Source organism: Chiloscyllium punctatum, chromosome 28 (genome assembly GCF_047496795.1).
Source record: "Chiloscyllium punctatum isolate Juve2018m chromosome 28, sChiPun1.3, whole genome shotgun sequence".
NCBI lineage: Eukaryota > Metazoa > Chordata > Chondrichthyes > Orectolobiformes > Hemiscylliidae > Chiloscyllium > Chiloscyllium punctatum.
In genome coordinates, this window is record NC_092766.1 from 19,025,246 (window position 1) to 19,041,296 (window position 16,051).

Sequence of the window (16,051 nt, forward strand, 5' to 3'; positions counted from 1 at the left end):
TCCTGAATGCATGGTTAAATTGGACAGTGCAGATTTCCCTGATTTGTCACTTAATGTATCAGGAGCATTCTACAGGTGAAAGTGGGTATTACAGATGCTGGAGATTAGAGTCAAGATTAGAGTAGTGCTGGAAAAGCACAGTAGGTCAGGGAGCATACAAGGAGCAGGATAAACGGCGTTTTTGACAAAAGCTGTTCGTCAGGAATGACGCTGGGAGCCTCCAGGGTGAAGAGATAAATGGGAGTGGGATGGGGCTGTGGGGAAGATAGTTGAGAGTGCAATAGGTGGACGGAGGTGGGAGTAAACATGATAAGTCGGAGAGGAGGATGGAGTGGACAGGTGGACCGGAAAATGAATTGGCGGGACAGGTCATGAGGACGGTGCTGCGCTGGAAGGTTGGAATTAGGGTAATAGTGGGCGGAGTAAAAATGAGGAAACTGGTGAAGTTCACATTGATGCGATGGGTTTGAAAGGTTCTAAGGCAGAAGATGAGGCGTTCATCCTCCAGGAGTCGGGTGGAAAGAGAGTGGCGATGGTGGAGGCCCGGGACTTGCATTCCCTTGGCAGAGTGGGAGAAGGAGTTGAAATGTTCGACCACGGGGTGGTAGGGTTGATTGTTGCGGGTTTCCAGACATGTTCTCTGAAGTGCTCTGCAAGTAGGTGCCCAGTCACTCTAATGTAGAGCAGGCCATATCGGGAACAACGGATGCAGTAAATGATAAACATGGAAGTGCAGGTGAAACTTTGATGGATGTGGAAGGCTCGTTTGGGGCCTTGTACAGATTTGAGGGGGGAGGGTTTGCAATTCCTGCAGTGGCAGTGGAAGGTGCCGGGAGTGGAGAGTGTTCTACATTTCCGAGTTCTTTCGCCATCTTGTGTCTTATCAACTAAAGACAATAAAACAATTGGCAAGCTTACTCATTATTGACCAAAATTAGGCTACTCACTTTCCTTCTCTTTTCCTCTTGTACTATGAAAACGTAAACCCTTCGAACTGATCATCAAACCAAGGAACCCTTTATCTATCACAATGCTTCCATCTAGTACAATCTCTTGTTCCAAGGCACCTTTCAGCAAACACATCTAAATGTTTATCAAATAAACTTTCTCCATTTACGAGAGTAACACCACAGTTTGAACAAAAAGTTCAAAAGAAATTTTAAAGAACATGGACATTTTAACTGACGTAAACTCACCATCTCACAGCTGTTGCAACTTCCAGACAATTAACTTCCAACACACCTAGTTGCAAGTAAATAGCCCTCTGACCTGAAGAGCACAACATCTAATATGATAGTAATGTCTGCTAGATAAACTAAGCATGTCGAATAGCACGTCTGCATGGAGAAATTGACTTAAGTCACATTGACCACGAGTACTGATGCTATTAAATTTGCCAAGTCTCTCCAATGCTGTCTTTTCTTATTGTTTCAGATTTCCTGAATCGTTAGTGTACAACGTAAGTTGTTGCACTCCCAAAACTAACCTCTTCAATACTTATTTGCAGCGCATCATTACTTGTCAGCAGCCACACTGATAAAGACATCTGCACCCCTGCACTCTGATTTTTGCCTGTCAGCCAATCATGTTTCCAGACAAACAACGTGCACTTTATTCATGGGCTCTTGTCTTATTCAGCACCTTCCTGTGAAGCATCTTGTCCTAGGCCTTCTGGAAGTGCAAATTGATCACGTCCATTGCCTCTCCCTTGTCTAACTTACGTCCTCACAGAATTCTAACAGCTGTATCAGGCATGCACCCCCTCCCACCGCCTTGAGGAATCCAAGCTGACTCAGCCCTATTTAATATGCACTTCAAAGTACTCGACGTTCTTAACAATTGAACATTAAAGTTATCAACAACCGAGGTGAGCCTAAACAAATCATAATTAGCTGTCTTCAGCCTTGTTCCCTTATTCAACACAGGTGTTGTAATATCTGTATTCCGGTCCTCAGAGATGTACCATATCCAAGCGATTCCTGAAAAATCACTACTAATGTATGCTTCAGGACTCTGCGATGTAGGTTGTCTGGTTCGGGCCATCAATCTACTTTTAGACATTACAGCCTGACCAGAACATTCTCCGATTGAAGGTCATGACACTTACCTCTGCTCCAGACTCTATTGACGTTATGGTAAGCTACTCATATATTCTACCATAAAAGTGGACATAGTGCAACTTTTCAGTACCTCTTTCATTTCTGTTGCTAATTTTTCAGAAGTGTAATGTACACTGCTGTCTGCCTCTTACCATTTATTTGATGAAAATAATCTCTTGCAATTTCCTTTCATATTAAGAGTTAAATGACCATCATATTTCAGATTCTACAGCCTTATCGTTTTTAAAATTATCCTGTGCTGAGTTTTCAAGGCCTCTGAATCTTCTGCATGTTTTGAAAACCTTTGACTCACTTAGTTTACCATTAGTCCTCATCAAATTGCATGCTTTTCCTCTGTATTGCATGGTTTCTCTCATTTCCCTTGTCATAGACATTATACAGCTCAGAAATAGACCTGTTGGATCAACCAATCCATGCTGAACATAAGCTATAACTAAACGAGTTCCACCTGTTTGCGTGAAGGCCAACATGCCTTCAAAATCATTTTTCATTCGTGTACTTATCCAAATGTGTTTTGAACATTGTAACTGTGCCCGCATCCATCACTTCCACTGGGAGTTCGTTCCACGCACGAACGATTCTCTGTGGAAAAAAAACTGTCTGTCATGTTTTTTCTTAAATCTTTCTCCTCTCGCCTGAAAAGATATGCTCACTAGTCTTGAAATCACGCACTACGTGGAAAAAAAACGGCATTCATCTTGTCTATATGCCTCTTTATGGACCTCTATAAGATCATCCCTCAATCTCCTACATCTATCCTGTCAGATATTGTTGGCTCACATTCATAGAACTATAGAATCATGGAGTCCTACAGTACGGAGGCAGCGCGTAGTGTCGATGGAATCATTGGAAGGAAAGCTGATTTTCGTGATGGACTGGGCTTCTTTCACCACTCTGTGATTTTTTTCTGTGATGGTGGGCCTAATCGTAGTAATACCAAGTTGTGATGTTTGGATGGGATGCTTTATTTGGAATATCGATACAAATTGTCAAAATTCAAGTGGACGTGCCGAATTTCGTTCGTGTTTTGAGGCAGCAGAGCCGTTGATGTGCTTTTTTGATTCAACATGAAAGGGCAGGGATAGATTGTTGTTGATATTTGCTCCTGGCAATGAGAAGATCTCTGTTTGATACTTCTGATTAATCCAAATCTGATTAATTCTGTCCTCAAAATTGTTTCCAGTCGTCATCACTGATGCAAGACTGGACATTCTGTACAATACTGATTTTTCTCTTGTTCCCTTCTGAAATTCCATTACCACAAGTGCTGTTCTGTCATCATCTGTCTCGTTCCTGTGTCCAGACAGTTTTTTTTTGTTACATAAGTGCCACTGCTATTTCCTCTGTGACAACTTGATAAACATTTCATTTGAGGTGAGACCTTCATTTACTTTCAAGCTGTCAGAAGAAGAATCTCTTCTTTCCTATGATAATTTCAGGCAGTCTTTCTGATTGTTTTACTTGTATTGTCTCTCTCGCTAGTGAACATCTACTAAATGTATTCATTTAGAAGTTTACCAACATCCTCTGGATCTCCGTACAAATTACCATTGTGTTCCTTAATGAGTCCTTCACTTTCCCTCGTCATCTTTTTTTTTCATTTAATGTGTGTGTGTGTGTGTGTGTGTGTGTGTGTGTGTGTGTGTGTGTGTGTGTGTGTGTGTGTATACATGTGTGTTTCAACACAACCACGGGGGCTACTGTCTTATTGGACAGAAACGAGGAGTGGTGATTTAACATGAGGGCCACCAGACCTCAGGCGAGGGAAGAGATTGACAAAGAGAGTCTTTCATGGACACCTCAAACCACTAACTGGAATTGAGCCATGCTTTTGGCATCACACTACTCTGGAAACCAAGAATCCAGCCAACTGAGCTCAACCGATTCAGTAAATGTGAGTGTGCATCAAATTAGGATTTGGCTTGACTGGCCCTACCAGTATTGTTATATTTTCATAGTCACTCTCTTAATCGTCGTTTCCAGTTTACTTTGGCACTTCGTATACTCTTCGAGGGCGTCTGCTGTTTTGAGTCGGTATTTGACAGAAGCCTTCCTTTATCTCTGAATAGAAAGCTGTGTCAACCTCGATATCCATAGCTCATAAGATTTGATGGTGCCATCTTTTTTTCTTTATTGAGCCATAATTATGCTGTGCTCTTCCTTTGTTTTTCTCTAAAATAACAACAGTTATGAAGTTGATTTACTTGAACGTACCTGCTATGAGTCTGATATGGCAAACAGACATGATCTAACTAAAATCAGCTTCACTCCACTTCTGAACTTTGATTTCAAACCCCTACCTGTCGCTTTCCATAACAATCTTAAATCTTACTGCGTTCTGGTTACTAACTGTTAAGTATTCCCCCTTTGTTACTTCAACAACTTACCCTTCTTCATATCTCCTAATCTTTCACGATTACATCTTTATTTGCTCCTATGCTTTTTTTTAACTTTTTTTTTACCTACTCCTGGCATTTGAGAGTAAAGCTTACTCTCGGAAGGAAATTTCTTAAAGATGTCTGACAGTTTCTTCTCAACGAGCCCCTGACCAGTTGTACGTTCTGTTGCAGGTTTTACGTTCCACTGTGCTTTCCTTTTCCATATCAAAAAACTCACTGGTTCATCCCGTCTTCGAACATTAGCTTTTACTAAACCACCGAAACTGCGACTTCATGTGGCGTACTTAATTGCAGAGAAAATACCACCCTTCCAAAAACAAGGTGACAAAAACCGAACACAATACTCCAAGTGCGGTCTCATCAACTTTCTGTCAGACTGCAACATAACCTGCCAAATTTTATGCTTCATGCCCTGACTGAGGAAGGCTAATGTGCCATAATTCTTCTTCACTACCTGTCGATCTGTGACTCCACGTTTAGAGACCTACGCACCTGAACTCCAAGTTTCCTCTGTTCTATTTTGCTCCTTAAGCCCTACCATTCATCATGAAAATCCGAACTTGATTTGATTTTCCAACGTACAAGATTTCCCACTTATCTATATTAAACTCAATTTGCCATTTCTCAGCCCACTTTCCCAGCTGATCAAATCCTGCTGCAATTTCTGAGAACCTTCCTCACTGTCCTCATTTCCTGCTATTTTAGTGCCTTCTGCAAAATTGCTAATCATGCCTTTTGCATTCTCATTCAAATCATTGAACAAAAGGCAAATAGCAATAAGTCCATCACACCACCTTGATGCACTCCATTAGTCAAAATCCTCCAATCCTTCCACTATTTTTGCTTCCTATCATCAAGCCAAAAGTGTATCAAATTTGTCAGGTCTACCTGGATTCTATGTGATCGGCCTTCCAGAGCACTCTGTCATGTGCAGCTTTATTAAAGATATAACTGAAATTTTTGTAGACTAAGTCTACAACCCTGCTCCCATCAATCTTCTTTTTCACTTCATCATAGACGTCTAACAAACTTGTGTGGTGCGATCTCCACGCACAAAACCCTGCTGATATCTCCTAATCCAACCCTGTCTTTCCAAATGCAAGTGAACCTTATCTGATATAATCTTTTCAAGTAACGACCTTACAACAGATGTTAGAATTACTGGTCTATAGATCCAGTTTTTTCTTTGCAACTATTCCTGAATAAGTGCACAACATTCACTACTCTCTGCTCTTCCAGGACCTCACCCGTGGTTAACGATGGTGGGTCAAATTGTCCTGACTTAAAACAAAACACACTTCGTTCATCTTTATTTGTTTTATCAACTTAGCTCTATTGGAATACCTTACAGATTAAGAGATAGAGTGCATATTCTGAACTAACAATTCCAATATCGTAATATCCCCGAAACAGACGCTTGGCAAAAGATGAAAGTGAAAACAGATTGTCCCACATGCAGGGCACAGAGCAGGCAATAATCCCCCAGAGTTGGTCTGTCACCAAAAGAAGGAAGCAATAGCCTCCACCTCTTCAATCCCCAAAAGCATATGCTAAGATCAAAAATTAAAATTCATTATTCTATGGGCGCTCAAAACACTCCTCTTCAGCCTGCTTGTATTGTACCAACATCAAAATAAAGCCTCACAACCTCTTTACTCTTGTGGCTCTGATGGACTCAAACATACCTAGGAGAAAATAATCCCTTGAATCAACAGCATCATCACAGTTAGTAACTGTCAGCATCCAACTAAGCTTTTGGTTCGTATACAAATTCAATTCAGCTCTTACATGGAGTCGAAATTTGAAGAAACAAAAATTTTTCATTGAGATGGTGAAATGTTCAACTCATTCCTATATGCCTGACAAAGGCAGAATTCCTCAACACAATTGCAAAAATATTTAAATTCACGCTCACAATGCCAAGACATACAAGGATATGGGCCATGTTCATGACTAGGATAGTTATCTTGTTGTTTCTGTCTGTCTAGGCTACGATGAACCTAACGGCCTTTTTCTGTTCTGCCTGAATTCTACGATGCCATGACTACTCTCAGCAACTGGAGTATCTATCCATCACATGTTGATGTTTATATTAACCCTCCAAACAAAGTTGATCAGGCCTGAACTGCGCTGAATGTTCTTGATCGTTGTTCAGAGGAGGTCCTTTTTTGAAAGTCAATCTTAGGTTGACACTTGGTTTTTTTTTGATGCATAGATCCTGAATCTTTTCGCCTTGTGGAGATTTCTGTAGTTATCAGAATTTTGCAAGATATGCTTAGTAACTTGTGACTCAAATCCCTTATGATTGGAGATTGATGTCATGATTTTTCTGTCTTTAGTTCAGGAACATTTGCAAACACGGCATCCCATCTCCATTGTTCTTGGCTTTGTGTCAAAATCTTGCTGATCACAATAGTTTCCTGTCTCTTCAGAGAATGTTTTGTTCATCTCAATCGATCTTGTTGAACTGCAGCCACAGCTTTTTCACGTGTCTTACGCTATTCCTTAGGTAAATTCCATAATTTTGAATTGTCCCAGCATGCTATGTGGGCAAAACCTTGGCAGCACAATGCACCACTACACTCAACAAAATCAAATACCCCACTGGTCAATACGGGATGCAAGGATGTAGTTGGGGCCTCACAGGTGATTTGTCAACATCATAGAATACTTTTGTTCCGTTCTTTTAATAATCTGCACTCTGATGTGAAGAACTTTACCCTGTTTTCTCTCGTATGTAAGGGTTACAGCAAACTTCCTTTCTCCCAATGTTCTAAGATTGGCACTGACCAGGTTTTGAACGTTAGTTCACACAGCAACAGCGAAATTGTCCACAAGCATGTTCCATATTTTAGGAGCGACCTTAGAAAAAGGGTATTAAGAAGGATTTTGTATGAATCATTCTGATTGTCATTCATCAGTCCTAACTACTTTCCATTCTGAACTAGGAGGACATAATTGAAAGTAAGACTACATTTGGAAAGTGGGAGGATATATAAAGTAGTACAATGAGAATTTCTCGATGAGCAAGGATGATAAGTCCAGAGAACGATGGATGTTGGGGAATATTAAGGGCTTCTTAAAGGAGAAGAAGGAAGAATATGTTAAGTACAGAGCATTAAAATGTGGGAAGCTATTCAAAAGTACAGAGTTTTCTCGTGGACACATAAGAAAGTAATTAGGGGTGCAAACATGAACTATGACATATGTTGGGCACATAAGATTCAGAAAACACCAAGGTATTTTTGAGTATATTAAGCTTAAGAGTATTACCAGGGAAAGTGAGATCGTTTAGAGACAAGAGGAGAAAGCTGTTTCTCATGTCACAGGATGTGGGTTAGATATTAACTGAATATTTCTCAACTGCATTTCTGAAGAAAAAATGCCGTGGGTATATCAGTTGGATGCTGAGATCCTTGAGCATGTTAAGAGTACTAAGGAAAATATGTTAGATGGTGCAAGGAGGTTGGCCATGTGGATCGTGTTTAGTATACGATCACTGGTATGAGGTGTGCACCTACACCAATCTGGGAGCCCTGAGTGTCAGATATAAACAGGAATCTCAGACAGTGTCCTCAACATAGCGCATGGTGCTGGGCTAGCTCCTTAGCGTTCAAGTTTTGTGCTTGTTTAAATACAGAATGGCTTCGAGATGGCATGCCATCCTCTGTGTAGCCATTTCATTTGTTTTAGCGCACATAAAGGCGAATTAATTCACAGGCTTGATGAGATGTATCCCACGATGCTATTGGAGGCAGGTGAATAGATTTCTACGGTTCTCGCCCAGATGTGTAATACTTCCCTCACCATAGACGAAGTGCCAGATGATTGAGTTGATTTGTTTAAGAAGGACAACAGAATTTGACCAGTTAATTACGGTAAGTCTGATATCAAAGGTGAAAACTTATTGTACAGGATGAATATATATTTGGAGAATCAGGGATGATTCACTAACAGTCAGCATTGATTGTGAGAGAAGGTGTCTGACTAATATAATGGTGCTGTTTTCTTGGAACAGTTGTCCAAGTATATTGAAGAGGGTATTGCAGTTGATAGGATTTGCATGGACTTCAATGAGGCCTTCGACAAGGTTTCACATAGAAGTCTGGTACGAAAGATAAGAGCTTATAGGGTCCAAAGCTAGTTGACAAACTGGTCCAAATGTGGCTTGCATAGTGAGATGGTGGATCTTTTCTTTTCTAATATTAAGTAATTGGCGTTCAGCCTCTCGATGTTTACTGGAATGTAGGCGACTTGAATGGGAGTGTAGATATTATATTCCCTCAGTTTGCAGATGACACGAAAGTTGGTCATTGATGGTGAAGAGGGTGGTAACAGGCAAAAATCTGGTATTGTTCACTGTTAAATTATGCAGCACAATGGAAGATTCAATTCAATCCTGAAAAGTGCGAGGTGATTCATTTTGAAAGGTATCATAATGGAAGTATGTATGCAGTCAATTTTAGTTTATTTTTCAAGGGAGAACTGAGGAGAAAAGTGGAGCTTATGTCCAAAAACCAAACCCACCTATTAACACAGGTAGACAGGATGGCGAAGAAGGATTGGAGAGTACTTTCCTTTATTAGCTGCGTGTAGAATATAGGAGCAAGAAAATCTGGCTATTACTTTAGGCAAGAGAAGAACCTGATTGCATCGAAGAGTGTGCAGAGGAGGTTCACTCGGATGTTATCCCGGGTGAAAAGTCTCATTTACGATGACAGAGTGGGTAGAATGTGTGTATAATCTTCGGAACAGTGAAGACTGGTGTGGGGGAGGGGTGGGGGGCAGGGGGTAGCTGAGGGAATCGAGATGCAATGAGGGGAATCTCTTTGAGGTATACACATTATGAGAACATTTTTAAAAGGGAGATTCTTTTCCTCATGGCGGACGTGAGAAGGTTTAAAGGGCATATGTTTACTGTGAAATGTAAGTGATTCAGAAGGAATCAGAGGAAATTCTATTCACCCCGAGGATCACAACGAAATGAACTCAGTACCTGAGAGGATGATATATGCAGGTATTCTCATAACATTTGAGAAGCATCTGAACGAACACATAAGATACAGGTTTTAGAAAGCTATGGACAAACTATCGGTGAATGGGATTCTAGTGTTTAATATTATTGGTCGGCAGAGGCATGATGGGGCAAAGGCCTGCATATATCACATATGACGACACAAGAATTAGTTATTATTGAAAGATTATGGAAGATTTCCAACCACACATTGAAGCCTGCTGTACATTCAGAATTACTTATCGTATTTTTTCATCTTTGAACAAATTTTGAGTTAACGACTCATCACCTCCTCTATTCTTGTTTCATATATGTCTGCAAGACGTTGGATTGACACTATGCTAATGAATCAGTAGTTCTAGACTTCATCCAATACTTCCTTTGTCAATGTATTGTTTAAGTGCAAAATCTACAGTCTCGTATAATCCGTTTCAAAGCATTAAACACATTATCTTCCTCCATATCTTTCATCTTTCATCCGTTTCCATCAATGTTTACACTCGGTACAGAACAGAAACTAATGGAATGGAAGGGGTTAACTTAAGCTGTTTGTTCAGTGATTGTAATTAATACCAATTTCCTCACCACTCAATTGTGCCACCAGAGGATTAGAGATTCTATGAATAGGTGAGACACTTCAAACTGGTATTATATCGTGAAAGCTCAGTGTTAAACTCCATTATTGACAAAGACCATGGGCTCTAAAGAAATAAAGATTGGAATGTGATGGCGAGAAAATAAAACATTTCAACAATGCATCCAAATCTGAACATGACAGTGTGGAATCTGACAACATTGAATCAAAATCTGAGTGCATTGGGATTGAATTTTACAAAAATGGACAGGAGCTTTTCCTATTGGTTGCACTATATCTCTGCAACTTATGATTGGATAAAAATAACTGACCGGATCTATTTCGTATTGAAGTTGACTCAAACGATTTATTATCCCTTTCTCGCTATTGTTGGTGTTCCAAGTAAGTCTCTCTTTTGGTTATTAATTCCTTACCCACATTTAGTTACAATACCACGACAGGACTTTGTACTGTGATTACTCTAGTTTATGATAAGTCCTTGAAACTTTCCAGCTGGCATTTATGTATGCAATTTTTGTACCCCTTATCATCTTGCATTGTAACTTTTTCGGTAAAACTACATGCGTTTTGTTGCTTTGTCTGTTTTCACGTTTTCAATATGAACGTTTTTTGCTTGGCTTCGTGATAAAATTTAGTACCTTCCAACTCGCTTCCATCTCAGATTCTGGTAACGTGTGGGACTGAGCCAGTTCACATTAAATATTCCAGACCTTGTCAATCCTGATCTGACTGCGAGCATCATACCTCCTTTAGCATTAGTCCCGTTTGTTAGGAATGGCTTATTTGCAATATTCGTAATCATTGGTTTGAATCTTGCTTCTTCAATTATTATCAATGCTGCATCAACTTCTTATAATACACTATTTGTTTCCTTTTAATTATTCATTATATTCATTTCCTTTAAACGTTAATACCTTCCCCATCATTGTTTACCCAGTAGAGATTCTGAGACCTGTGGAATCACTGGGGCAGGCATGACGAACTTCACATGTAGCACATTTCGAATGATGCTCTGATAGTTGCTATCGAGATAATGTCTCTCCATCCACGTGGGGATGACTGTTGTAGCAGTTTGAATGGTATTTTGCAAAATGGCTATCATCTCGTTTCTTGAACATAACCATACATTTAGCGACGCGAAGTGACATATTGTCACTTTAAAGTGCTTGTGGTTTGCAGTTAAAGAGACTTTGATTTGCTTTTGCTATTGTCAAACTAGTGTGGTCCGGTGCTTGTGTTTCCTAGGGCTTATGAATGAATCTATTTCATATTTTGAAGTAGATCAGACGATTACTGATATATTTCTGTTGAAAGTATGGAGATCTTTGTCGCAACGCAGATGACCAAAAAAGAAAGGGGATTCTTTGTAAAGCTAGCGATTGGGTTCTCTAGATTTCCAGACCGAGTTTTAAAAACGTACTTTTCTGATGAACACGAAATTGATAAACATTTGGCGCATTAATTTCTGATTTGCAGGAAGAATTGAATCTAAGACCTCGATATTTTGCATTGCCACAATGAGAATTCATGCTGAATCATTTTGCAGCATGCTGCATTAGTAGATGAAACTGGTTGATTCTGCTGAATTAATATGTGCTTGACTTGGGTTGGGATATCGTTTGCATAAGGAACAGAAAAGTGCTTGCCTAATAAAACATATTCAGGACCTTTTTAGATTAAGTTAGCAAAAGTAGATAACATAAAAGTAGCTAGGTACACAATACACATAGTCATTGTAATGAGGTGAGCGAGGTAGACTTCATAGAATATGATCCATGATTGGGACTGTTAATCTTGTTCAATCAGAGTGTCCTGGCTGACAGATGAAAACAGGAGTCGCGGGCATCCTGTTCTCTCTGAGAGTTAGAACTGGGTAACTGGGTCTCTGTGAAGGATTCTCCCCAAGGGTGACTTGCTGACGGGATAACGCTTTCTGTGGAGGTATTTTAAATATTTTATGTGACCAATAAGACAATAGCATGCGAGAGAGAGTGCACGTCTGAAATATTAGTCACAACCTTAACATGTGTACGACCTGGAAAAAAAAAGTGATAAAGTTGTGATTTATAATGGCAGATGATCGTGTAAGAAGGACGCATTCAAGCAGCATCCACTGAAGCAAAATGTATTAGACAGTATTAAACAAAATGTATTAAACTTTAGTGAACAGGACAGATTTCTTTCAAAGATTTACAAAAATAACATGTTTAGGATTGTAGCATGGAAGACAACGGTGGGCGGCACGGTGGCACAGTGGTTAGCACTGCTGCCTCACAGCGCCGGAGATCCGGGTTCAATTCCCGCCTCAGGCGACTGACTGTGTGGAGTTTGCACGTTCTCCCCGTGTCTGCGGGTTTCCTTCGGGTGCTCCAGTTTCCTCCCACGGTCCAAAAAATGTGCAGGTCAGGTGAATTGGCCATGCTAAATTGCCCGTAGTGTTAGGTAAGGGGTAGATGTAGATGTAGGGGTATGGGTGGGTTACGCTTCGGCGGGGCGGTGTGGACTTGTTGGGCCGAAGGGCCTGTTTCCACACTGTAAGTAATCTAATCTAAACAACGTTTGATGGAATGCACAGCTTGCCTGACAAAGCTGACCAAGAAGAAAATATGGTGATGATATAATTACAAGTGAAACATTTGAAAACAAAATACGAACAGTATAAACCAGGCAGCAATACGTTATGGTTAATTATAAATCAATTTCAGTTGAAGGAAATAGGATATGAAAAGTTAAGCGAAAATAAATCCTACCTCCGAATATCACATATTTTCTGAAGGGGACAGGCCAAATATAATACATATAAGAATTTAGTGCTCGATTGCAAGGAAAAAAAAGATGGGACGGTGGTGGTGGTCAGGATAAAGGAGCTACCATGTGAAGAGCAGTTTGAAAGTTTATAACTGACAATGTTGGGACATCATATAATCCAGTGAATATTCGAATCTGGAAACACTTGATTCTAGTCCTATTCCTTGTGTTGAGCGATTTGAAACTCTTTAGATTCGATTACTTACAGTGTGGAAACAGGCCCTTCGGCCCAACAAGTCCACACTGCCCCGCCGAAGCGTAACCCACCCATACCCCTACATCTACATCTACATTTACCTTTTACCTAACACTATGGGCAATTTAGCATGGCCAATTCACCTGGCCTGCACATCTTTTGGACTGTGGGAGGAAACCGGAGCACCCGGAGGAAACCCACGCAGACACGGGGAGAATGTGCAAACTCCACACAGTCAGTCGCCTGAGGCGGGAATTGAACCCGGGTCTCAGGCGCTGTGAGGCAGCAGTGCTAACCACTGTGCCACCGTGCCGCCCACATTTTCATAGTTCTTTCATAGTTTTATATGCTATCTGAGCCAGTGCCGTCACATTTTAAGGTTTACATGTGTGTTCACTACAGTTTCCTCTCTTAGTAAAAATGGAAAAAATAGTTTGCAAGTGCATTGCCTGTATTTTCTATGAAGATGCATCATTTACGTTACTTTGTTCTGACAGGTACGTTCCCATAGAATTGAGAACTGATGAATCTTGGGTTCAAAAATTTCCTTTATCTAATTATTAACATTTCAGAATTCCATGCAAGGGTTTTTTTTAGTAAATGAAACTACGTCCCTTCTTTAGCTAATGGACACGTGATGGTATCATTTTCAAAGTAACATAAAGAAAGATGGTGAAGTATCCAAAACCGTTTAGTTTTTCAATGAAATCGTAGCTGATCTGCTTTTGTTTTGAACACAACTTTCACGTGTATTCCCCCGACGTTTTATTTACTGCCTATCAAACGTTTATTCAAATCTGTTTCATAGACTTTCGATGGCCTCGTGCTAACTTCGGCAGACAGTTCAAAAGTCTTATAGTCACTGTCCTGAAAGATTGATCCCTAAGTGTAAAACAGACTCACCACCCCCATGCCGACAAGAAAAAATGTCGGATCAATGTGTAACATGTGAAGATTATTTATAATCCCTGAGAATTCACCTAATTCACATACCCCTTCTAGATTCAGTAGAAGCAACCCCAACCTGTGTAAACTGTTCTTAGGGGGGAAATAATCAATCTCTTTAACTTACGCAGAATGCCTCCATTGCATTTATAAGATTGCACAAATAAGTAATACATTGCTCCAGACGTGGCGCCATAATGTTTAGTAATTCTGAAACAGAACAGCAATGCACTTCATAACCATTTCCTCTGGTAACAATCCCAGAACATATAACTATTCTTGATGAGATGCTGTACTTGCATACTAACGCATCTCTGATATACCCTGTGGAAGATCCAAGTTGCACTGGTGGTCTGAAGTTTTGATCCCTGCTTCATTTAGGCAACTGAAATGACTTGTCAATCTCGAAAATATCAGAATTGCCTTATTGTAGCATTTCACATAATTCTTTATTTTCCCTCCCCCTGCCGTTAACCTAAAATCCCATGCAGGATCATAAGTTCGTTAATGCAATGTCTTATAATTTTTATGTGCGGGATACATTCTCAAAATTCATTAGGAAAACATAGAATATCTCACATGCAATACCAAGAACTAAACAATAAACGGTACTAGTCTTGAAATTCACATTTGGTGCATCAAGTCTGCTGGCTGTGTTAAAGCACATTGTGATAAGTAAACAGCCTGACATGTTCTGTTATGGTGAAATTTTCTCCACTCATTAAGTCTCTGATATTGTTTCTCCATGTAGACCATGCGTGACAGGCTTAATTTATCCCTTCAAGCTTCTCTGTTTTTGTCACAAGTCCTATCTAATCTACACCTGTATTTGTCGTTGAATTCGGAGAATATGAGTTGGGAATGAGTCGAGGAGGAATCCTGTGTGGCTATTACGTGAGTTAAGGCCTCAGAAACATGCGTTTAATTTCTACTAGGTGTTTTACTGTGCAAAGGAAAAGATGAACAAGTTTCTGAGAGTTAGTGCTCAGCTTCAGGAAGTTAGAAATCGTAACACTGAAGACAATCAGTGATGTCAGTCTTGAAGAATTCATTTCAAAACAATATCGAGTTGCAACATGAGAGGAGGAAGCCAAACAAATACCTACCATAATATTTCGTGAAAGGCAGCAGAGAAACTGACATGGATATATCAAGTGTTCACAATGAAGCAACAATGGAATAAAAGTTCTGAGACCAAAGCAGGGGCTTATATCGAGAAAACAAATAACGTCTATGAGTGCTAATAGCGATTGTCATCGATGTCTGCAGCACAAAAAATGCCATTCCAATAATTGTGCTTGCACCAGCAAACGCAATTACCTACCTATTATGATCTCATTTTCCAGTGTTTGGATTGTCGCCTTGCATGCCTTGTTTATGCAATTTTACATCCAAAAATTCTTAAACATTCTTCAAGGTTCCGCATCAACCACCTTAACACAAAGTGGATTTCGGATTCCCACTAACCTCGAGTTATTTTTTGTCCTCGCATCTGCTGTGAAAGCCCTGCCTCTTAATGTACGTCTAAGACCACTGGTCATCGATTCCACCAACACGCGGACACTTTACTGCCTGTTTACGGATATATGTGTCTCATAATTTTATGTCTTCTCAGTCTCAACTCAATCTCGTCTGCCCCAAGGGAAATAAATCCAAACAATCCAGTTTTGCTTCAAAATTAAAATTCTCGAGCCTGGATACTTTCGTTGTAAGTCTCCACTGCACCTTTTCTAATGCACTCGCACCCCTCTTATGATGCAGATTCCAGAACTGCACACAATACTCTAGCTACTCTTGAAAGTAAGGGAGACCTCAAATTTAATAAACATGGGTAAGTAGATGGGCGAAGTGTAAAATGCTAAAAATGCATTTGACATTAAAAGCTTGAAATCGTGGATCGCAAACTATTGTGTCAGACAGACAAAACTAATTTTCCATTTGTTGGTGACTGACATGAGTACCAGGTAAAATGGT